General features: G+C 36.9%; 1 long non-coding RNA gene across 1 annotated transcript in view; it reads right to left on the reverse strand.

The window, feature by feature from the left end:
- Positions 1-2,298: 2,298 nt before the first annotated feature.
- Positions 2,299-25,407, reverse strand: part of LOC133747857 (uncharacterized) — a 28,893-nt gene continuing 5,784 nt past the window's right edge. The window contains exons 2-4 of the long non-coding RNA XR_009864413.1: positions 6,180-6,326; positions 4,622-4,790; positions 2,299-2,796 (exon numbers count right to left, since the gene is read on the reverse strand). This is a non-coding gene — a long non-coding RNA (uncharacterized LOC133747857). The remainder of the gene's footprint in view (positions 2,797-4,621; positions 4,791-6,179; positions 6,327-25,407) is intronic.

Below are 25,407 nucleotides of genomic sequence, written 5' to 3' on the forward strand. Positions count from 1 at the left end.
GGCGCCCCGACCGGGACTAGAACCCGGGGTGCCAGCGCCGCAAGTGGAGGATTAGCCTATTGAGCCATGGTGCCAGCCTATCATGCACTATTCTTTTTTTTTTATTAAACTTTTATTTAATGAATATAAATTTCCAAAGTATAGCTTATGGGTTACAATGGCTTCCCCCCTCCCATAACTTCCCTCCCGCCCGCAACCCTCCCCTTTCCCTCTCCCTTTCCCCTTCCATTCATGTAAAGATTCATTTTCAATTCTCTTTGTATTCAGAAGATCAGTTTAGTATATATTAGGTAAAGATTTCAACATTTTGCCCATATAGCAACATAAAGTGAAAAAACTACCATTGGATTACTAATTATAGCATTAAATAGCAATGTACAGCACATTAAAGACAGAGATCCTACATAATTTTTTTTAAAATTAATTAATTTTCTATGCCATTTCCATTTTAACACCAGGTTGTTTTTTTTTTCATTTCCAATTCTCTTTATATACAGAAGATCACTTCAGTATATAATTAGTAAAGACCTCATCAGTTTGTGCCCACACAGAAACGCAAAGTATAAAAATACTGTTTCAGTACTAGTTATAGCATCACTTGGCTTTAGACGACACATTAGGGACAGATCCCACATGGGGTGTAAGTACACAGTATCATGCACTATTCTAACACTTAGTAGGCTCAATGGTACCTGTGGTCTTAGGAGGAAATAGAGTTTCTCTCCTCATTGTAGATTCTCTCATAGTGCTGGGCTTACATCTAGTCTGAGTAGGAAATCAGATTTTCACTGAATCATGAGTTAAACTGTGTTTCAACTGACATATTCACACAATATGCAGGGTTTGTTATATGTTTGCAATAAAAATGCCAAGAAATGTTCAGGAAATATTTTCCATAGGCATATGGGATTTTTTTTCTCTAACATACGTGTGACCCTATGGGGACTGCACAATAGGATTTTCTTTAGAGATGTGTACATGTAAGGAAAGAAAGTACCATCATGAACTAAGAGAATCGGTGTTTGAATTTGAATTTCCCACACCAAGTCAGCCTCCTTTGTTCTTTTTATTGATTGATAACATCCTGAGAATAAATAACTCCGTGTTCTTTCTCCAGTGAATAACCATATTTGGAGTGGCTTCTGAGTCCGCATTAACACCAGGGATGAAAAGACAGATGTTACAAACATTGCCATTAGGAGATGTTCTAACTGAAGAGACACACGTAAGAGTCAATATCACAGAAATACAGTAACTGAAGTATGTACTCCCTGCAGTGTTAATACAGAATCACTGAAAAAGCAAGGCTTGCACATAAAAAGACATGTAGGCTTAGAAAATCCATGGATTGGGGGCCAGCATTTTGGCATAGAGTGTAAACCTGCCATCTGAGATGTCAGCATCCATATGGGCATTACTTCCTATCTTGGCTGCTCTACTTCTGATCTAGCTGCCTGCTTATGGCCTGGGAAAAACAGCGGTAGATGGCCTCAGTGCTTGGGCCTCTGCCACTCACATGGGAGACCTAGAAGAAGTTCCTGGTTCCTAACTTTGGGCATGGGTTGCAGCCATTTGGGGAGTGAACCAGCAGATGGGCAGATGGAAGATTCTCTCTCTATCTCTCTCTCTCTCCCCCTCTACTTCCCCCTCTCCCCCTCTCTCTGTAACTCTGACTTTCAAATTAAAAAAACTGTTTTATAAGAAAAAAAGAAAAGCCATGGTCTTTTGGGATGTTGCAGAATGTAGCTGGAGTTTAAATCAAGTGGGGGAGCTGGCGAGGTATGTTGGAGCCATAGCAGAATTAAGGTGCTGATTCCAAAGCAATATGTGGCACATGGAGATATATATTGTTATAGGATGAAAGGATCAGACACTGAAAAAAAGTGCATGTCTTTGCTGTATTTACTACATCTCCTTACTAGGTTTAGACTTTATAAAAACTATGTAATTTATATCATATTTTTTACACAATCTAAATGCAACCAACTGGTCAAAATATGAATAAGTGATTCCAATGTGGAAGAGAAAAATGAGCTGCATTAGACTACATGAGACATGTTCATTTGATTCCTCATGGTCACTTTCCTAAGCAATTTAGGGTAACTCTGAATTTCTATAAATTTTTCTCTCTGCAAATGGTTTTGAATCCTAAGTTAAATGAAAGATGTAGTACCGTGGTGTATTTATTTTCTTATTCCAGTAACAAATTATAACTTTGAGAAAATGTATGAGTCAATAATGCAACAACTATTAATATCATGCCTTATTCAATATTATTTAATATTTATAGCCCTTGAAATATCCTTTTTCTAAAAAATATCATTGTCATCATCACAAGGCACTTTTCAAGAGAAAAACAAGTGAATAATAGCAAAACTTGGAAACAATAGAGTGTACATGCAATATTTCAAGTTATTTGATCTTGATAAACTGTATTCTTCATACCATCCTGAATGTGACCTGTCTTATGCTTTCATCCAAATTCCTCTTCAACTCAAAAAATGTGTCCAATCTTTAAAGAAAAGACTTCATAGTTTTTCCAGGCACAGGATATTCTGTTAGGGGAAAAAATCTCAAACCTTTATGTTTTAGATACAACAAAATATTTGTAATGATCTATTCCTGTAAAAAGTCTGTCATGGCTGGGAAAATCAGTGAATATCAAGCATACTGACATTACCAAATCATCTTTTTCTTCACCCACATAAATACTTGATGGATAGTTTGGCTCTGCATCTCTTCAATCTTTCATGTAGAAGGCAGTCTGGGTGTGGTGAGCTCGTGGTGGGAAGAAGTCTGCAGAATGGAACTTGGTTATGAAATTTGCTGGGATATGAGAACATATCAAATCTAAAGTGAAAGTGTTAAGCCAGCACCCAGGCTAAGAACTTGAGCTTCTCTAGAACAGGAATGTTGGCCATTGCTGTATTGTGGTTTGCCTGGGCAGTAGCTTCTCATACTATGTGTAAAATACCACTGATGTGGAAAACTGTAACATATATTGACAGTTAAATCTACTATCCATTGAACACTCAACAGTGATAGTTAATGGGGGAAAGATATTCTGCTGCCACAAAGCACTATTATTTCATCTTACATAAGTGTAAACCAAGTATGACTTTTCAATGGCAATAAAATGTTTTTTCAGCATAGTTAGACTATCACAACAGTTACAATGGAGGAATAAACAAAGATAAATGTGAAAAATTGAGACTTTCTACAATATATAAGTAAACAAAAGACTGGAGAAAATTCCTAAAATGGGGATTTTCATCTACAACTGGTTCTTTCTCTTACTTGCTATTGGTCAATAAATGAGGAACGTGAACTTAGTTCAAGTTTGCAAGTGCCATTCATTTCAAACTTGTACAAAAACAAAATGATTTATTCAAGCAAGGAAATCACCATTACTGTTCATGATGCATTTTAACTCAACATGAAACTGATGTGGCCTGTGGTTTATGCTGAAAAAAGAATGTTTTTTAGCTAACTTTTAAAAATTTTTTTATGGTTTGTTTTTTTTAAAGTGAGGAAATTTCATGTATTTCATATATATATATAGATTTAGGAATATAGTAATACTTCCCCCCCTACCTTCCCCACACTCCCTCCCTCTCTCCTCCTTCCTTTCCCAACCATTCATTTTTATAATGATTTACTCTTAGTCTATTTTATACTCATCAGATCAACACCCTACACTAAGTAAATAATTCAACAAATAATAATAAGAAAAAAGCATTGTTCCCCAATGGTAGAGACAAGGGCTGTTAACAATTATTGAATCTCAAAATGTCAATTTCACTCATATACATTACATTTTTTAGTACTCTATTAGCTACCACAGATCAAGGAAAACATGGTACTTGTCTTTTTGGGATTGGCTTATTTCAGTAGGTATAATGGTCTCTAGTTGCATCCATTTTTTTGCAAAAGACAGGATTTCATTCTTATTTATGGCTGAATAGCATTTGATATTTATATGTATAATTATATATGTAAACAATTTATCCAGTCATCAGTTTATGAACATCTGATAACTTTGAAGTATATTAAAAGGGAGGAATATATGTATTTATAATAGATAAAAAATGGAACAGATCTGAATATACTAACATGACTAGATCAAAACCACAAATTAGAGGAAAATACAAATGGAAAAATACAAATTATGTAATGAATCATGCTATTAAGAATCACACGTAACAATATTATATATTGCTATTATATCTGAATTTTTTCCAGAATGTTCATGGAAATGTATATTATGAAAAATTTTTCTTGGATTTCAAATATTTTACACAAAAATAAAGATACCTTTTAAATAAACTTTCTATGAACATTTCAAGGTACTCTCAAATATGCATGTGTGTGAATCTATAGATTAGAACTATAGAATTATAGATTAGAACAATTTTTAATGAAGGTATGGTAGTAGCCTTTGGAGAGAACAAAGAGGAACAGAGAATAAAAGCTGTTTCATCTTTAACATTTTATTTGCTTCATGAAAAATATATCTAATAAATATGACATCCCCGCTGCTCCACTTCTGATCCAGCTTCCTGCTAATCTGCCTGGGAGAGCAGCAGATAATTGTCCCCTGTGCATGGGCACCTGTACCTACATGCGAGAACTGGAAGAAGCTCCTGGCACCTGGCTTCAGTCTGGCTCAGCCCCAGACATTGCTGCCATTTGGGAAGTGAACTAGCAGATAGAAGATCTCTCTCTCTCTCTCTCTCTTTCTTTTCCTCTTCTTCTCTCTGTATTCCTCCTTTCAAACAAATAAATAAATCCTTAAAAATAAATATAAATAAATATGAAAAATATTAATAAACATCATTTTCAAATTTCAATTTCAAAATTTTAAGTGCAAGTGAATTTATTATCATTCTACACCAAGATAAGAAACATGTTTATATACATAGAAAGGATATCTGATTAAAAATGCATTTAGTCCATAAGCCTTAGCATAGCTGCTTCAAATATTTAATGAAAATTGGGAATGTAGACACCAAAAAAGGTAAGCTTCCAGTTACAAAATGACAATCTGGAAAGAATTTAATCTAATTTTCAGACCAAATGAACTGATGGAAAAAATACAGTAAGTCTACATCTTAAATCAGTGGAATCAGAAGTAAAGCAAAGCTACTCATTAGAAAATAATTTAAAAAATCTATTTAGTGGCTGGCACCGGCGGCTCAATAGGCTAATCCTCCACCTTGCGGCGCCAGCACACCAGGTTCTAGTCCCGGTTGGGGCGCTGGATTCTGTCCCGGTTGCTCCTCTTCCAGGCCAACTCTCTGCTGTGGCCCGGGAGCCCTGCACCCGCGTGGGAGACCAGGAGAAGCACCTGGCTCCTGGCTTTGGATCAGCGCAGTGCGCTGGCTGCAGCACGCTGGCTGCAGAGGCCATTGGAGGGTGAACCAACGGCAAAGGAAGACCTTTCTCTCTGTCTCTCTCTCTCACTGTCCACTCTGCCTGTCAAAAAAAATCTATTTAGTCTTCCTTGTTATCTATTCATTGTGCATTGGTCTATGACAAGGTGGCAGGGGCGGGAGGGGAAAGAAATGACAAAATGCCTTCCCATATAGAACACTTAACAATCTCTCTCCACTGTGATGCTGGTTTTCAGTGATGACCAAATGTGGGCTCTCTTTATACCAATCCACCAGTACTCCTTGGTCTACAGTCCATCTATTAAGAGGATACAACCAGAAGTACACAATAGCATTCTGGGTAGTACCATCCCCACAAGTACTGTTGCAAATGTTCTCATTGTACAAAGGAATCACCTGGGGAATTTGTTCATAAGGTGAGAATCCAGGCTATTCTCTTCGTATTAAAGATTATGGTGTAGGGTATCTGAGATTAGACTGAAGTATCTGCATTTTAATGCCAATTGCCTCATGATCACACTCTGAAAACCAAACTGTCTTTTAAGCCCAAGTAGAAAGAGACATAATAAGAACTTAAATTGGAAATTACTATTTTTTCTTCTTTCTTCTGTACTCTATTCATTTAGCCATATATTTTATATTGAGGAAACTCTTAAGTCAGTTCAACAAAAAGTACACATACCAGACATTCATAATTATGAATGAGCTATCTGGCTGTAGATCTGAGAAGACAGCTTGATCCACAGTTTAGATGAGATAATGAGGAGCCAAAGGCAGCTTGCTTACCTGATCTGTTAATAAACACCGGATCCTGTTATATTTTATTTTGTTTATTTTGAAGTAAACATGGAAAATGATGACAGCACATGGGAAAGGACAAACTTCTCCAGATAATGAAGAAAAGCACAAAACAAATGAATTTCTGAAAATCACCTGCAACCGGAAAAGAAAGAAAAATTTACACACTTTTGGTGTGTTATTTAAAATAAAAGGCATGTTTCTTTTCAGCAGATGCAGATAGTCTTAAGAGAAAAATGTGAGGTTTTACTAGAAAGTGAGTTTAAAATAACAGAAGAAAGAGAAAAGGGAAATAAAAGAGAGAGAAGAGTGAAATATGGTATCAAAGGGAAAAAAAAGAAAAAGACAGCAAAGACAGAAAAAACATGAAAATCTCTTGTAATATATTTTAGAATCCAAACTGTCACAATTGATTTACGTGTAGCAGGATAAATTCTGTAGCCCAGGAGGGAGGTTCACTCTTGGAATAAGCTCTCCCTAGCTTACCTTTTGATTCTACTTTGCCAGATCCAGGTAAATCTGTCGACTACCAAATAGCTTATTCCAAAGTAGAGTTGGAATTTCTTGTAGTTTTTATAAAAATATGATGTGATAATTCTGTTATTTAATTTAGCACTTGCAAAAAGTATCTAATCTATTTGCATAAGCCACTCCACAGATAAAACTTTTCCTGACCCAACAGTATAATTTGGAGCCAGCAGAACAATACTATGCTAATTTCATTTACAGTTATCTCAAAGGAATATTTTTTGTATGGTCAAAACTCAGAGTAAATGGCCTGAACAATTGTGTTTAAGACAGATCAGAAATTGTGGCAAGCAGGTTAAATTGTCTTTTAGGATTTGGAATACAGTATGGGATGTCTAGCTCCAGCTACTGTCCGATACAGCTTCCTGCTAATGCATACTTGGAGGCAAAAGATGACAACTCAAGTGTTTGGCCCTTCCAGCCATATGGGAAACCCAGGTGGTATTCTAGGCTTCTGGTTTCAGTCTGGTACATCCTGGGATATTGTGGCATTTGGGAGTGGACCAGTGGAAGTAAAATATGCTATGTATGTCTCACATTTGTATGTCCTCTTTTGAGAAATGTCTGATCATTCTTCTACATGTGACTATCCAGTTTTCCTAGAACCATTGAAGATGCTGTCCTTTACTCAGTGCATGATCCTACTACCATCGTTGAAGATCAGTTGATCACAATTGGGTAGATTTGTATCTGTACTTTCTACTCTATTCTATTTATCTATGTGTCTGAGTCTATGTCATGACCATGCTGCTTTGCTTACTATAGCTTATAACTGAGTTTCAAACCTGATAATTCTTTCAAACCACAAACACAGAACATTTCATTTTCAAAAATTTTATGAATATATTATGTATTTTATAGGTATAATTCTGAGATAATCATCCTTCTCTCCACTTCTTCTTTCCTCAATCCATCTCCTTTCTTCCCTTTTTTTCTTTAATTTTTCAGAAACACAATTTCACTCCACTCTATAATCAAAGGCTTAATGCACCACTAAAAATACTATTCAACAAGTACAAAGTAGAAAAATCACAGTACCTCATGCCTATAAACAAGGGCTAAAAATAACAATCATATTAGAAGGTGTCCATTTTGTTCCTAAACATTTTTGTATTCTATATTAACTACAATATGCCACAAAAACATATAATATTTTGTCTTTTGGGGACTGGCTTATTTCATTAGGCATAATGGTCTCCAATCCCATCCATTTTGTTGCAAAAGATAGCATTCTTTTTTATGGCTGAATAGTATTCCATAGTGTATATGTACCACATTTTCTTTACCCAGTCATCACTTAGTGGACATCCAGGTTGATTCCATATTTTAGGTATTGTGCTTTGAGCTGCAATAACATGAGGGTACAGAAAACCATTCCATATGCTGAATTTATTTCATTTGGTTAAATTGCCAGGAGTGCGATGGCTCAGTCATATGGTAGATCTAGCTTCAGATTTCTGAGGAATCTCCATACTGTCTTCCAGAATGGTTGTAATAGTTTATATTCCCACAAATAGTGGATTGGGGTACCATTTTCCCCACATCCTGACTAGCACTTAATGATTTTTTTAAATTAATGAATGATAGCCACTCTAACTGGAGTAAGGTACAACCTTATTATGCTTTGATTTACATTTCCCTGGTAGCTAGTGATCCTGAACATTTTTTCATGTCTGCTGGCCATTTGAATTTCATTCTTTGAAAAATGCCTCTTTAAGTCATTTGTCCATTTCTTGACTGGATTGCTCATTTTGTTGTTCAGTTTCTTGAGCTCTTTATAGATTCTGGATATTAATCCTTTATCAATTGCATAGTTTGCAAATATTCTCTCCCATTCTGTCAGTTTTATTTTAATGACCTTTTGTGTCTCATTCTACAGTTTTTTACTATAAATCTATTTTATTCAGTATAAGCATAATGATTCTCAGTTGTTTAAGATTTCCATTTGCATAGGATATCTTTTTCCATCTTTTCACTTCCATTCTTTGTGCATGCTTAAAGTAAAATGAGTTCCTTGAAGGAGATTATAGTTGGTTAATCTTTTTTTATCCCTTTACTCTTTCTTTAAAAAAAATCATGTAATTTCCCATTGTTCAAGATGACAGCCCTATAGAGAACAGTTGGAAGTTAACTCTCAGAGATGACTAGAGGTTTTCAGTGCTTACATAAAACTACATAGTATGTTTTTCTTATGAAATTAAATTTCAGTTGCTACTATATGCCTTTTCTTTAGAGAGGAAAAAAAATCCAGCAGCTCACATGGATTCTATTATGTTATTCCAATGCTGAGGCAAAACTAGTCTCTTATGGATGTTGACAATTATGATTATTTTTAAACTAATCCTAAGAAAAAAACCATTTACAATTTAAACATTATTGTTAAGTAAAAAGTATGAACAAACTCACTGTTATAAATACCAGTTTTTATATGATCTTTTATATGTTCATATAATAAAATGGCAAATACATGCAAAATATTTTTTTTAAAAAAAACATGCACGGATAACTTTTATCTTTGGATTCTGAATTTCCTATAACATACTGTTATTTTCTTCCTCATCTCATCTCCTGAAATTATTTTTCCTCCTACCACTCTATTCATACTGAATACAGTTCCTATAACTCTGCATAAAGGCAAAGAAAAATGTTTTTTATTTTACATAAAACTTTAAATCTTAAAATGACCCCATTGTAGCACATGACTTGTTAAATCAGTAGGGTGTTTTTCTTCCCTTTTTTGCTTGTATTTTGGTTTTGCAGTTGTTGGACTCCATGAGTTTTAGCTGGAGAAAACTGTAGCTGATAAATCAAGAGGTGAGCAATGTGAGGAATCTGAAAGTCTCCAAGGGTCCTTATGCCACTGATCTGAGACTGAGGTCATTGCACACTGAAGACAACCCATGCATACTACCTTTTTGTGCTTTTATTTTTTTTTCTTTCCATGGTAATACTGAATATTTAATTTGTCTTGATGTTTTTTGTTTGTCATCAAGGAATCATGATTTGTTTGAATTGCACCTTGAAAGCTTTTGCTGAAAGAACTAAAGAACCTTGCTGACTCAAGCTAAGATTAATTGACAGTGTTGAGCATGCTAGTGGATTGGGTGCTTTGCATTTTCCCACCTGCCTGAGGGAACCCCAGGGGGATTGTGGATGATGTTGCTTTGGAATCTACATCACTAAAGGTGAGCTGCATGGCTAAAGAGAAGGACAATGGATCATTGCATGAAGGCTCAGACATAACCTGCAAATCTCACTGCTTTTACATCCAATCTCCCTATGTTGCAACCTCATCTGTTATTCTTTCTAAGTATTCCTCCAAATATGCACTTTGCTTCTTCATTGGGATAGTACTCTGCTGTGTTAATAGCAGGACTGAAAAACACGGGTATAACCAAAGGTGTGTTTCACATGGATGGCCCTATGTAAACTCTTTCCAACTTCATTTGGTTGTAAAGAATCTCCAGTGTAAAATATTGACTGCTTATAGCTATCTTGTGCATTTTTTATGTACTTCGCCTATGACTACATATGAACCACCATTCTTTATCCAAATGGAAGTCTTTACATACTTGAAATGTTGTACACATAGTTAGAAAGTGGTTTGCATTAGAGATGCAAGCATCTTCTCCGGAATGTAGTTGAGTGAAACCGACTGCCACTACAAAAGGGCTGTAGTTAGCAGTTCCACTCGTAATACTTCATCAATGTCTCTTCACACTAAGAAATGTCTGAACAGTAAAAGTACAGCAATACAAAATATATCTTGGTAAAATTCCTTGGGGAAGTCAGTTGTACTCATGCCATTCTGTATGTAAAGCTCATATGATTTTTTTCAATAAAAGAATCTATTAAAATCTGTTTAAAGCTTTTACTGAACCCTCCTCTGCAACCTTGTTTTTACAAAATGGTCTCCCAGAGGCCAGAAGACTAGGTTCTCCAACTTCCTAAATAACCTAAGACAGACATCACTAATGGGAAAATACAATCTGAGACTTTAATTTTTTTCAAGTTACTGTGATATTAATACAAAGAGAACAGATTCAGTGTAGTTCATAGATACAATATAAGGGTATAATGATATATAATGATATAATGATACTCCCTTCCTGTCTCCTACCCTGTTTCTCTCTTCCTTCCTTCTTTCCTTTAGTTTTCAAGATAACATATTTTTAATAAAACTTCCAAAGATACTTAATACCAGAGATACTTAATCACACTCGTAATCCTGTTTACCACCTCTATTCACATCTTTTCCTCCTTGGGTCTTGGAGATATGAATTTATGAAAGTCATTGATTTTTTTTAAGATTTATTTATTTGAAAGAGTTACACAGAAAGAGGAGAGGCAGACACGGAGAGGCTTTCCATGCGATGGTTCACTCCCCAATTGGCTGTAATGGCTGGAGCTGCGCCGATCCAAAGCCAGGAGTCAGTAGGTTCTGTCAGGCCTTCCACATGGGTGCAGGGGCCCAAGGACATGGGCCATCTTCTAGTGCTTTCCCAGGCCATAGCAAAAGCTGGATCAGAAGTGGAGCAGCTGGGTATCAAATGGGGTGCCACACGGGATGCCAGCGCTTCAGGCCAGGGTGTTAACCCGCTGCACCACAGTGCCAGCCCCAGTCATTGATTTCTTCATTCAGACTTGGACTCTAGTTCCATGGATTTCCCTACTGCTATTATCCTGGCTGCTGTCCATGCCCATTCTCTGCCAGGCTATAGCAGGCTGTAGTTGAGTGCATAGATGTTGGCCCTGCCATATCCTTGTTGCTGCTTCCTTAGGCTGAGTCAGGAGGCTGAGGGGCTGAAAAGTGACCTTGGTGTTTGGACAAGGACACTAATGGAGACATGAACCCCCAGGTACAGTAGCCAGGCAGAAAGCCATGGGTTGATGGTGGTTTTTGTTGATGATCATCTCTAAAAGCAGGATCCACTGCTCTACAGGCAATATATGGCTGCCCAGCAGAAGATCCTCAGACTAGAACATGCTAACTGGGTCCAAAGTCAAGGCCACACTACTGGACTGCTGGTTCTACTGCTCCTCATGCCAGTGATTGTGCTGATGCCACCACAAGTCTGCTCACAATACCACTAGTGTGATAATGGTGGTTGAAGCAGAAGTTCTTTGGTCCCTGGTTGTCTTCTGGATTTGCATCCACACTGTTAGATAGTTCTGTCTGCTCTGGCTAGAACAACACAATCTGTAGATCAATGGAATGGCTGCAGCTGTTGTCCCTGTCTCTCCCACCTGCCCTCACAGCTGCCACTGCCACTTCAGGTGTATAGCCTCCCTTGGTAACTGCTGCTGTTACCATTGCTTGTGGTCTATCACAGGTGATATGCTTGTACAAGAAGCCAGATCAGTGCAGGTGGTGTCACTTCTGCCTTCAGGGGATTCTGGGGTCTTCTCCTTCTCCCTCCATCTCTCCACCAAGCCCTGGCAACAGGTTGCCCATTTTCACTCTGTCTTTTTTTTTTTTTTTTCAGACAGAGTGGATAGTGAGAGAGAGAGAGACAGAAAGGTCTTCCTTTTTGCAGTTGGTTCACCCTCCAATGGCCGCTGCAGCCGGCGCATCTCGCTGATCTGAAGCCAGGAGCCAGGTGCTTCTCCTGGTCTCCCATACGGGTGCAGGGCCCAAGGACTTGGGCCATCCTCCACTGCCTTCCCGGGCCACAGCAGAGAGCTGGACTGGAAGAGGGGCAACCGGGATAGAATCCGGCGCCCCAACCAGGACTAGAACCCGGTGTGCTGGCGCCACAAGGCGGAGGATTAGCCTGTTAAGCCACGGCGCCGGCCCACTCTGTCTTTTGATTGCAGAATCTAATCCATTTACATTCAAGGTAACTAGTGATAGGCAAAACTTAACTACTTCCATTTTCTTCATTGGTTTCTTGGTTGTATTATAGATCATTCATTCCTTGCTGTCTTCCTTTGTGATTGCATGATTTTCTAAAAGTACGTTCCAATTTCTTACTGGTAATCTCTTATGTGCCTATTAGGCTTACCTCAACACTGTATAGTTGTAATAGGTTATTTCAAGCTGATACTAAAGTAACTTTGATCATATAAAATAAGTGCACACGTTTTCCTCCTCCCTCCATATATTTTATGTTTTTCATGTTGTATTTACAACTTTTTATACCATCATCTGATAACAAATTATTATACTATTATTATTGCATTTAATATTCATATTTAAAATATGTGATTTATATAACATTATGGTATCAGAGTATTTTGAATTTCGCTTTGTGCATATTTTTAACATCAGAGTTTACATTTTCACGTGTTTTTTTTTTTTGACTCATAAGCATCTTTTTCTTTTCAGCTTCAATTTGAAGATCTTCCTTTGATATTTTTGTGAGACAGGTATGGTGGTAATGAACTTCTTAAGCTTTTGTTTGGGAAACTGTTTAACCCTCAATTATTTCTGAAAGATGACTTTGCTGGTAAAGTATTCTTTTTTTGTTTGTTTGTTTTGTTTTGTTTTTGACAGGCAAAGTGGACAGTGAGAGAGAGAGACAGAGAGAAAGGTCTTCCTTTGCGGTTGGTTCACCCTCCAATGGCAGCCGCGGCCGGTGCGCTGCGGCCGGTGCACTGCGCTGATCCGAAGGCAGGAGCCAGGCGCTTCCCCTGGTCTCCCATGGAGTGCAGGCCCCAAGGACTTGGGCCATCCTCCACTGTACTCCCTGGCCACAGCAGAGAGCTGGCCTGGAAGAGGGGCAACCGGGACAGAATCCAGTGCCCCAACCGGGACTAGAACACGGTGTGCCGGCGCCGGTAGGCAGAGGATTAGCCTATTGAGCCACGGCGCCGGCCGGTAAAGTATTCTTTACTGACAAGCATTTTTTTTTCTTCAGAACTTCAAATATATCATTTCCAATTCTCTTAACTTATAAGGTTTATACTGAGAAATCTACTGCTGATTTTAGTGAAACTCTCTTGTATAAGATTTGCTTTTTTAATCTTATAAATTTCAAAATTTTTTTTGTCTTTGATTTTTGACAGTTTGATCCATCATGTCTTGGTGTGGTTTTGTTTAGATTGCATCTCACTGAAGACTTTTGGTCATCCTGTACCTGGAAGTTTATATCTTTCCCTAGATTTTAAAGTTCTCTGCTATTAATTCTTTAAAGAGGTTTTCCATCCCAGTGGCTCTGTCTTCTCCTTCTTAAAGTCCTCTAAACCAAAATTTTGGTCTTTTGATACTGTCTTGTAAATCCCATGGTTTTATTCATTTTGTATGTCCCCCTTCCCTTTTCTCCTATAACTGCATGACTAAATTGCTAAATAATCTGTCATCAAGGTCACAGATTCTTTCTTCCACCTAATTAATTCTGCTGTTGATGCTGCTGCATATTTCATTTCATTTTGTTGCATTAAAGTTGCTGGAGCCTGAAGAAAATTCAAACTTACTCCTATGTTAGTAACAGAATCCAAAGCACAGACACTTGTGAAGTAACCCATGGCCAAGAATGGAAGCAAAGGCATGCATAGAGAGAGCAGCTCCAATGTCATAGCAAGGTCCTGATTTTTATGGTGATTGATCTGGTGCTCAGCACACAAACACTTTCACTGTGGCCTGGTCCCAGAATGCAAGGCACAGATGCTTGTGAAGTAGCCAGGGAGTGAGTAAATAAAGTACAGAGTACAGTATGAGCAGCTATAGGTTTAGAGCAGTATCTAGTTCTATATCCCAGATGAGCTGCTGCCTTGAGCTCTAGGTATCTGAGATGTGGGCAGGCCCAGTGTATCTACAGAACCTGGGTTGGGGATGTAGATACTTGCAGAGCAGCTGTATCCTCAAGATCTGGGCCTCTATGGTTTTGTGAGAAGTAGTAGCTTCTTTCTCAAAGTGTGGGGAAAGCGTGCAGCCACATCTCCCCTTCTGGGGTTCTCCAGTGGTAATGGCTGTTAGTCACCTCAGTGACATGAGATTCAGTGTCCTCTGAAAAAGCAGGTGATCAGGGACGCTGGTGGTTCCTGATGCATGACTGATACTGATGGTTTCCACTTTTCTTCTTTGCTTCTAGCTATCTCCTGGTGTCTCAGATGTGATAGTCTCTCCAGAGATCCATATGACTATTTTGTTTTTTCCCCTCCATTTTGTTGCTGCCGATCTACTTGGTTCATAAATAACTGTCTATATTTGATTCTATATGGGGGGTGAAAACTGCTATTCCCTACTGGATCATCCTGGTGTTGTTCTGTTCATTATTTTAAATTGTATCCGAATTACAAAAATTATATATTAAAATTATTACAATATATTCATATAGAATTTATAAATCATTTATACAATATATAGACATACACAAATATATGTAATGTTAAAAACAGAAAACAACAGAACTCTAAGGAAATACATCAATTTGTTAGCAACAACTGTCTATTGTTGGCAGGTTTTAGAATGCTCTTATTTTCTCCTTTTTTATATTTTCAAAATATTTTACAATAAGAATTTACTTTTAAAATTAGAAAAATAGTTTTAAAAAGTATTCATGTATGAGGGGCCGGCGCTGTGGCGCAGCGGGTTGACACTCTGTCCTGAAGTGCCGGCATCCCATAAGGGCACCAGTTCGAGTTCTGGCTGCTCCTATTCTGATCCAACTCTCTGCTATGGCCTGAGAAAGCAGTAAAAGATGTCCCAAGTCCTTTGGCCCCTGCACCCACGTGGGAGACCTGGAAGGGGCTCCTGGCTCCTGGCTTCGGATCAGCACAGCTCCAGCTGTTGAGGCCATCTGGGGACTGATGGAAGACTTTGGATGGAAGACCTCTCTCTCTGCGTCTCCTCTCTCTGTGTAACTCTTTCAAATAAATAAATAAATCTTTTAAAAAAGTATTATTATATGAAATCATTTATTGTATTTCTTAAATATTACTTTAAAAATATGTCCACAGATAGTCCTCTTCTAGCCATGATGAAACAATAAAAATGGAATCAAACTTCCTGCTATAAACAACTACAAAACTAGGCAAAATATATGAATCATTTGCTTCCAGACACTGTGAAAGCTGGAAATGCAGGACAGTAATGTTTGAGAGAAGAGGAAAAACTGATGTGAGCTCTGCAATTATACTAGCTTTCTGCCTGGATTTAATTACCAAACTATAAATAAAAGGTGAAGGAATGTAAAGAGAGTTCAGTTGGCCTCACTGAGTTGAGACATGGTGATAAATCTTTGAAAGGCTGAGACAGGTGGAAGTTATGGGATTAAGTTCCTGCAAGTAGGCATCTATTAACAAAAGGAGTCTACACAGGGGGCCCCTTGAATCTTTTCTAGGGCGGACAATTATAGGAATAATTTTGTTTCTGGGACAGCTAAATAAATTTTTACTAGACACAATTTCTTGTAGATAACAACCAGAAGCTCTGAACAAAACACAAAAGAAATTACCTGGATGAAATGTATAGTACACAATGGAGCAGATTCTGAAAACTGGCAGAAGAGCTTATAGATAAGAAAGCTCAACTTGCTAACATGTAAAGGGCCTAAAGCTCAAGTTAATTAATACGCTATCTTTCAGCATGAAAATCCAGAATACAACTATGAAAAAGTAGGCAACAAGGTACATGGGGTACTAGAGAGTCAGAGCAACAGATTTTGTGCACACACTCTGCCAAAATATAAGGATGGCCTCTGAGCCACAAATGCACATTTCACACAGAATAATAAAAGAATTGAACTGGGAGTTACTATCCAAAAGGCAGAATTCTATTTACTTTTAATTTTTATACTTATTTATTTATATATAGAGAACAAATTTCATTAATTTCGTAGATGTGATTCCATCCTCCTTCCTTTCTTTCCTTTTAATTTTTTGCAATGTCATACTTTCAACTTCATATGCTTAATGCTCCCCTAAACACAGAGCTCTTCAGGTAAAAAACAGATAGATTACTATCCAGCAAGGGTATGAAGATGGATAAAAGTCAACAATCAAATCTCAAGATGCCAGTTTAGCTCAATAAACATTGTAATTTTTTGTGCTCTCTATATTGGCTACAACCAGAGAAATGTATTTGTCTTCTTGAAATTGGCTTATTTCACTAAGCATAATACTGAATTACAACCATCCTCTTGCAAAACACAGGATTTCATTCTTTTTTCTGGCTTAGTAGTATTTCATCTTGTATATGTTTCACATTTTCTTTACCCAGTTACTAAGAAAAGAGTTCAATATTTTAAAAACTGCCATTACTAATATTCTGTATCAGGACATGGATGCAAATCAAGACTCTTGTGTGCCTCTATATGTAGCAAATCTATAAACAATCTATATGTAACAAATATGTAAAAATATTCCTCTCTTAATTTTCATAATTATCTACTTTTGGTTTACTTTATACTCACAAGATTAACCCTACGCTAAGTAAAGAGATGAACAAACAGTGTGAAGAATGAAACACTGTTCCTCAACAGTAGAAACAAGGGCTTGAAACAATCATAGAGGCTCAAATGTTTCTGTAAACAATCTATATGTAACAAACTTTATTTATATGTAAATATTTATATGTAAATATAAACTTTATTTATATGTAACAAATTTTATTTATATCTATGCACATGCCTAAGTTTATATATGTATTGTATGTAAGAGTAGTTCAATGGGCCAGCGCTGTTGCGTAGTAGAGAAAACTGATACGTGAAGTGCTGGTATCACATATGGGCACCAGGTTGTGACCTGGCTGTTCCACTTCCAATTCAGCTCTCTGTTGTGGCCTGGGAAAGCAGTAGAATATGGCCCAAGTCCTTGGGCCTCTGCATCTGTGTGGGAGACCCAGAAGAAGCTCCTGGCTCCTGGATTTGGATCGATCCAGTTCCAGCCATTGCAGCCATCTAGGAGTACAACAACAGATGGAAGACCTCTCTCTCTCTCTCTCTCTCTCTTTCTCTCTCTCTCTCTCTGCCTCTCTGTAGCTCTGCCTATCAAATAAATACATAAATCTTTAAGAAAGAGTTCTTCAAAATGTTCATGGTAAACAGAAATTATAAGATTACTTTGGTAAAACATTTTGTGAAAGCAATTCATATGAAGGATCTTCAAAAATTTCATGAAAATGTGTGCTACAAAAAACTATGCATTTTTTTCAACTTTTATTTAATAAATATAAATTTTAAAAGTACAACTTTTGGATTATAGCAGTTTCTCCCCCCATAACCTCCCTCCCACCCACAACCATCACATTGCCCGCTCCCTCTTCCATCCCATTCTTCATCAAGATTCATTTTTAATTATCTTTATATACAGAAGATAAACTTAGTATATACTAAGTAAATATTTCAACACTTTGCACCCACACAGATACACAAAGTATAAAGTACTGTTTGAGTAGTAGTTATACTGTTAATTCACATAGTACAATGCATTAAGGACAAAGATCCTACATGGGGAGTAAGTGCACAGTGACTCCCATTGTTGATTTAACAATTGACATTCTTATTTTTGACGTCAGTAATCACCTGAGGCTCTTGTCATGAGTTGCCAAAGCTATGGAAGCCTCTTGAGTTCACCAACTCCAATCTTATTTAGACAAGGCCACAACCAAAGTGGGAGTTCTCTCCTCCCTTCAGAGAAAGGTACCTCCTTCTTTGATAGCCCATTCTTTCCACTGGGATATCACTCACAGAGATCTTTCATTTAAGTCATTTTTTTTTCTGTCACAGTATCTTGGCTTTCCATGCCTGAGAAACTCTCACTGGCTTTTTATCCGGATCTGAATGCCTTAAAGGCTGATTCTGAGGATAAACCATATCCTAGGTCATAAAGCAAGTCTCAGTAAATTCCAAAATATTGAAATTGTGTCATGCAGCTTCTCTGATGACAATGGAATGAAGCTGGAATTCAACAACCCAAGAATCTTTAGAACATATGCAAACACATGGAGACTGAACAATATGCTCCTAAATGAACAGTGTGGGTCATAGGAAAAATAAAAAAAAATTCTGGAAATGAATAAAATGATGATACATCATATCAAAACTTAAGGGATACAGTAAATGCAGTGATAAGAGGGAATTTAATAATAATTGGTGCATACATGACAAAATTGGAAAGCTACCAATAAATGAGCTATCAATGCATCTCAATGATCTAGAAAAACATTTGCAACCAAATTCCAAATTAGTGGTAGTAAAGAAATAATTAAAATTAGAAACTAGATAAAACTGAAACAAAAAATACAAAAGATCAGTGAAATGAAGAGATGGTGTTTTAAAAATTAAACAAAATTGATAAACCATTGGCCCAATGACCCAAAGGAGAAAAAAGAGGTAGAAGACCCAAATCAACAAAATCAGAGATGAATACGGAAATGTAGGAATAGATACCACATAAATAAAAAGAATCTTCAGTAATTACTACAAAGAGCTGTATACCAACAAACTGGGAAACCTAGAAGAAATAGATAGATCCTGAAAGTATAAAATCTCCAAAAATCAATCATGAAGACATAGAAAACCTAAAGAGAAACATAACCAAGGTAGAGATTGAATTAGTAATACAGACACTTCTGAAAAAATAAGCCCAGGATTGGACAGCTTCACAGCTGAATTCTACTGGAAATTTAAAGAAGTAGTAATTTGAGTTCTTCTCAAATTATTCAAAACAATTGAAAGGGAGGGAATCCTCCAAAACTCCATCTATGAAGCCTGTATCACCTTAATTTTCATACCTGAAAAAGATACAGCAGAGGAAGAGCACTATTGACCAATTTAGACAGATGAAGATATGCAAAAATCCTCAGAAATATTAGCTAATCAAATCTAACAACACATCAGAAAGATCATTTACCCAGACCAAGTGGGATTTATCCCCGGTATTCAGGGACAGTTCAACATTCTCAATCAATATGATACATAATATTAAAAAACTGAAGAACAAAAACCATATGGTTATCTCAATAGATGCACAGAAAGCATTTCATAAAATACAACAGTCTTTCATGATGAAAACCTTAATCAAATTAGGTATACAAAAGGAACATTCCTCAACACAATCAAGACAATTTATGATAAACCCATGGCCTGCATCCTATTCAATTGGGTAAAGCTGGAAGCATTTTCACGAAGATCCAGAACCACACAGGGATGCCCACTCTCATCACTGCTATTTAATATAGTCCTGGAAGTTTTAGCCAAACCATCAGGCAAGAAAAAGAAATCAAAGGTATACAGGAAAAGAGGAAGTCAAACTATCCTTACTAGCAGAAAATGATTGCATATATAGGGAATCCAAAAGACCTCACTGAGTATCCCACTGGAACTCATAAAAGAGTTTGGTAAAGGGACAGGATATAAAATCAACATATAAAAATTAATAGCTTTGCATACACAGACAGTGCCATGGCTTAGAAACAACTTTTAAGAACAATCTCATTCACAATAGTACAAAAAGAATTAAATACTTTGGAATGAATTTAATTAAAGATGTCAAAGATCTCTGATAAAAAATTATAAAACATTAAAGAAATAAATAGAAACAGACATTAAAAATAGAAAAATTTTCCATGTTCATGAATTGGAAGAACCAACATCATCAAAATGTCCATACTATTGAAAGCAATTTACAGATTCAATGTGGTCCCAATCAAAATACCAATGACATTCTCCTCAGGTCTAAAAAAAATGATGCTAAAACTCATTTGGAAACACAAGAGATCCTGAATAGCTAAAGCAATCTTAAGAAACAAAAACAAAGCCAGAGGCATCACAATACCAGATTTTAAGACATACTACAGGACAATTATAATCAAAACAGCCTGGTACTGGCACAAAAACAGACATACAGACCAATGGAACAGAATAGAAACTCCAGAAATCAATCCATGCATCCACAACTAACTTATCTTTGACAATGGAGATATAATCAATCAAGGACAGTCTCTTCAACAAGTAGTTCTGGGAAAACTGGATCTCCACATGAAGTATGAAACTGGACCCCTACCTAAAAATCTACTCAAAATGAATCAAAGGCATAAATCTATGGCTGCTCCCCATACCATCAAATTACTAGATACCACTGGGGAAACTGCAATACATTGGCATAAAAAAAGACTTCTTGGAAAAGACCCCAGAAGCACAAACAATCAAAAGGAAAATTCATAAATGAGATTACTTCAAGCTGAGAAGCTTTTGTACTACAAAAGAAACATCAGCATAGTGAAGAGGCAACCAATAGAAATGGAGAAAATATTTACAAACTACACAACTGGTAAAGGGTTAATATCTAGAATCAATAAAGAACTCAAGGAATTCAACAACAAAACAAACAATCTAGTTAAGAAATGGGCAAAAGACTTGAGCAAGAATTTTTCAAGAAACAAAATTCAAATGGCCACCAGATATTTGAGAAAATGCCAGGGCCACTAGCCATCAGGGAAATGCAAATCAAAACCACAATGAGGTCTCACCTCACTCCCCTGGAATGGTCCTCATACAGAAATCAACAAAAAAATGCTGGAGAGAATGTGGTGAAAAAGTTGCCCTGGTCCACTCTCAGTGGGAATGTAAACTGGTGTAGCCACTGTGAAAGAGAGTATCGAGATACCTCAGAAATCTGATTATGGACCTACCATTTAATCTAGCCATCTCACTCCTGGGAATTTACCCAAACCAAAATAAATCAGCATGTGAAAGAGTTATCTGCACCCCCATGTTCATTGCAGCACAGTTCATAATAGCTAAGACATGGAATCAATCCAGATGTCCATCAACTCTTGACTGGATAAAGAAATTACAGCAAATATATACTATGAAGCACTAATTGGCTGTTTAATAAAATGAAATCCTGTCTATCGCAACAACATGGATGAAACTGGAAGTGATTATACTTAGTAATACAGCTCCCAAAAAGACAGATACTATGTGTTTTCCCTGATCCAAGGTAACTAATAGAGTACCTAAAATGTAAAATATTGGATGAAATGAACATTTTGAGATTGTTTATAGTCCTTGTCTCTTCTGTTGAGGAACAGCATTTTTTTGCATAATATTTGTTGAAATCTTTTACTTAGTCTGGAGTTAACTTTATGATCACTAAGTAAACTGAAAGTAGATCTTTGTAAAAAATAAGAGTGGGAATGTGAGAGGGAGGAGGAAAAAGGGTTAGAGCATGGGCAGAAGTTGGGAAGTATCACTATGTTCCTAAATCTGTATATATGAAATACATGAAACATGTAATTTAAGAAAATTTTTTAAAAAGCTTGTTTTACCGCCAGCACCGCGGCTCACTAGGCTAATCCTCCGCCTTGCGGCGCCGGCACACCGGGTTCTAGTCCTGGTTGGGGCGCCGGTTCTGTCCCGGTTGCCCCTCTTCCAGGCCAGCTCTCTGCTGTGGCCAGGGAGTGCAGTGGAGGATGGCTCAAGTGCTTGGGCCCTGCACCCCATGGGAGACCAGGATAGGCACCTGGCTCCTGCCATCGGATCAGCGCGGTGCGCCGGCCGCAGCGCGCCAGCTGTGGCGGCCATTGGAGGGTGAACCAACGGCAAAGGAAGACCTTTCTCTCTGTCTCTCACTGTCCACTCTGCCTGTCAAAAAATTTAAAAAAAAAAAAGCTTGTTTTAGCACAAGAAACTTGAAATTTATTCAGAGTTTTTCATAATATGTATTTTCTGTGAACTTTACAACACCCTTCACAGAAATTAACATTGGATTTGAAAACAGGTACATTACAACAGATACTACAGTTATTAGGAGGATAAAACAGTTATAGACAAGTCAATGCCAAAAAAATTCAACCATTTAGATGGAATGGAAAAAATTCCTTGATAAATACAAATTAACAAAACTGAACCAAGATGGAAAAAAGTAATGTGTAACTCAAAACCTTCCCCTGAATAAAATTGTTAGGAAAAAATGTTCAACTCTGGAATTCTAACAATTATTTAAAGAAGAAATAAAACCATTCCAACACAAACTCTTCCAGAAACTAATACAGAAGAGAGTGTTTACCAACTTTCTCTCTGTCTCTAACAAAGATATTATTAGAAAAAAACTATTATTAGAAAATAAAAATGCTTAAGCAATTCTCTTATGAACATAAATTTAAAAAATCTTTAACAGAGTATCATAATCAGTAACATGTTAAAAGGATAATATAACATGACAAGTAGGATTTACTACAGGGAAGCAGTATCGATTTAACATTTGGAAATTAATCAGTGTAAATTACCATATTAACAGGATAAGGAGAAAGTTGTATAATAACTTCAATAGATATAATAAAAAACATTTGATAAAATTCAATACCCATTTGTGATGAAAATTCAGCAAAGTAAAAAGGAAAGAAAAAATAGCACCGCTTCCTTGGTTTATAAGCTGCACCAAGACCAGAGTCTCTGCCATGCCCTAGAGTGCTCCTTTCCATGTCTAGGAGCCCATTTCCTGATAACACCATTGTTGTCTGATTTTGACAGTCCTACAAATAAAGCAATATTTCCATGTTAACATAGTACCTAGAAATGATAAATATAAAAATGAGTAAAAATAAATTATAATAGCCACTTGAATTTAATACATTCAATCTGAAATCTTTATTACTGAACAATTTCTGGATTCTCTAATACATTCTACACAGAATTCAAGAGTCCTTTTTGCTCAAATCAATAGTCCTAGGAAATAACCTCAAAGAAATCTACAAATTGTTACTTAATTATCAGAATTTTTCATATTTGATAAATACTGGGCTATGATATCTGTTGGATTATTTTCTCTTCCTTTTTCTACATATAGATATTCATAGACTTTCTAAAAAGGGCCTGATACTAAATATTTCAGACTTTGCATGCCAGAATATCTCTATTGGAAATATTCAACTGTGCTGTTTTAGTGTGAAAGCACATTTAAACATAAGCAAATGAGTGCAGCTTAATAAAAAATAAAACTTAACTTATAAAATCAATAAGTGACCTACATTTGGCCCATGTATCAATGCTTACTGGCCCTTTTTCTATATCTTTCCACACATTAATAATTGTTCAAAATATATTTTATATTTGGGATTTGGAGAATGAACCAGACCACTTTGCTTATCCTCTAATATTTTAGTCACTATAGAGGAGGAACTGAATAAGAAATTTAAATGAGAGTGTTCGGTGGAACTGCCAAGGAATTTTATAAGCAAATTTGCCTTTTATTGTTATTAGATTATAAATTATTTAGGAATATAACTCCAAGTTTCCCTTTTCTATGCACAAAAGGTGAACAAAATTATCCATGATCGGCACCGCGGCTTACTAGGCTAATCCTCCGCCTGCGGCCCCGGCACACCGGGTTCTAGTCCCAGTTGGGGTGCCAGATTCTGTCCTGGTTGCTCCTCTTCCAGTCCAGCTCTCTGCTGTGGCCCGGGAAGGCAGTGGAGGATGGCCCAAGTGCTTGGGCACTGCACCCGCATGGGAGACCAGGAGGAAAGGCCTGGCTCCTGCCTTTGGATCAGCGCAGTGCGCCGGCCGTAGCGGCCATTTGGGTGGTGAACCAACGGAAAAAGGAAGACCTTTCTCTCTGTCTCTCTCTCTCTCTCTCTCTCTCTCATGGTCTAACTCTGCCTGTCCAAAAAAAAAAAAAAAATCCATGATCATGGTGATAAAGTTGATGTTCATGTAAATTTCTTAAAAAGTATCCAATTGTAGTTTGTTTTGGGAAAAAAAAAAACTCAGCAAAAGAAAGGCATTCACTTTAATTTTGTTTGATCAGTTTCTGGGGAAATCAAGTGGACTGTAGTAAGATCCAGGGAGGAACAGACATCTATGTGGTGGTCATATTCATCTAGACTGGCTGGGTGGGCACATAGGAATAAAATCTGTTATCAAGTGTGTGTACTGGGCGGTGTTTGGCACAAATATATATTTACACCACTTATTTGGGCTACTTGGTTAGAACTACAAGAGCAAGTCAATCCAAGGACAAATACCAGTAATAAGGCTCATCACAAGTGCTTTTAATTAAGCATTAGCTTAAAAATGTTAGCTAAGTATTTTCATTGCATTCCATTCTCCACAATAATCCAGTGACATGATCTTTTGGGCTAGGCTCTGCGTATGTTTAACAGTGAAATAAATTATTCCAATTACCAAAGCGATCCTATTATTATAGTTCCCTAAACAGTACACTTAGCATGCATGAAGTTCACACATCCTTGTCTACTGGAGAGTTCTGGCTTACATATGATTTGATAAGTCTGCCTAAAGAAAGGATTGGCTCTGTTTATTGCGTTTTGAAGTCATGAGAATTGAACCAACTCTAGCTCCCATGCTAAAGCCCCCGTGCTTTGGTGGGTCACTACCATCCCCTCTGACCATATTTGTGTTGATGTAGTAGTAGGTGAATCTTCAAAAGAGAAACAAACTCGATGTTTTCCCTTCCATTCAGTATTGTCAAGCTGAGAGTATCCTCAGCTGAATCAAATGACCTCCCCAGATATAATCTATGGGAAATACAAAGCATCAACATTGTCAGGTAGAAGCCTATATTCCTTATATTTCTATTAGTCACTCTGTTTCTTTGGTTAACATTTAATTGGAACTTTAGGATATCTACCTAAAATAAATAGAATTCATTGCTGTATTTCAGTCTCTATTATATATCCATTTAATAAACAGTGAATAAATGACCCTAAAATGAAAATTTACTGTTCTTTATAAGAATTTGTATTTATCTCCTCATGGTACTGTGTTCTCTCTGTTACAAC

This window comes from Lepus europaeus, chromosome 2 (assembly GCF_033115175.1).
Source record: "Lepus europaeus isolate LE1 chromosome 2, mLepTim1.pri, whole genome shotgun sequence".
NCBI lineage: Eukaryota > Metazoa > Chordata > Mammalia > Lagomorpha > Leporidae > Lepus > Lepus europaeus.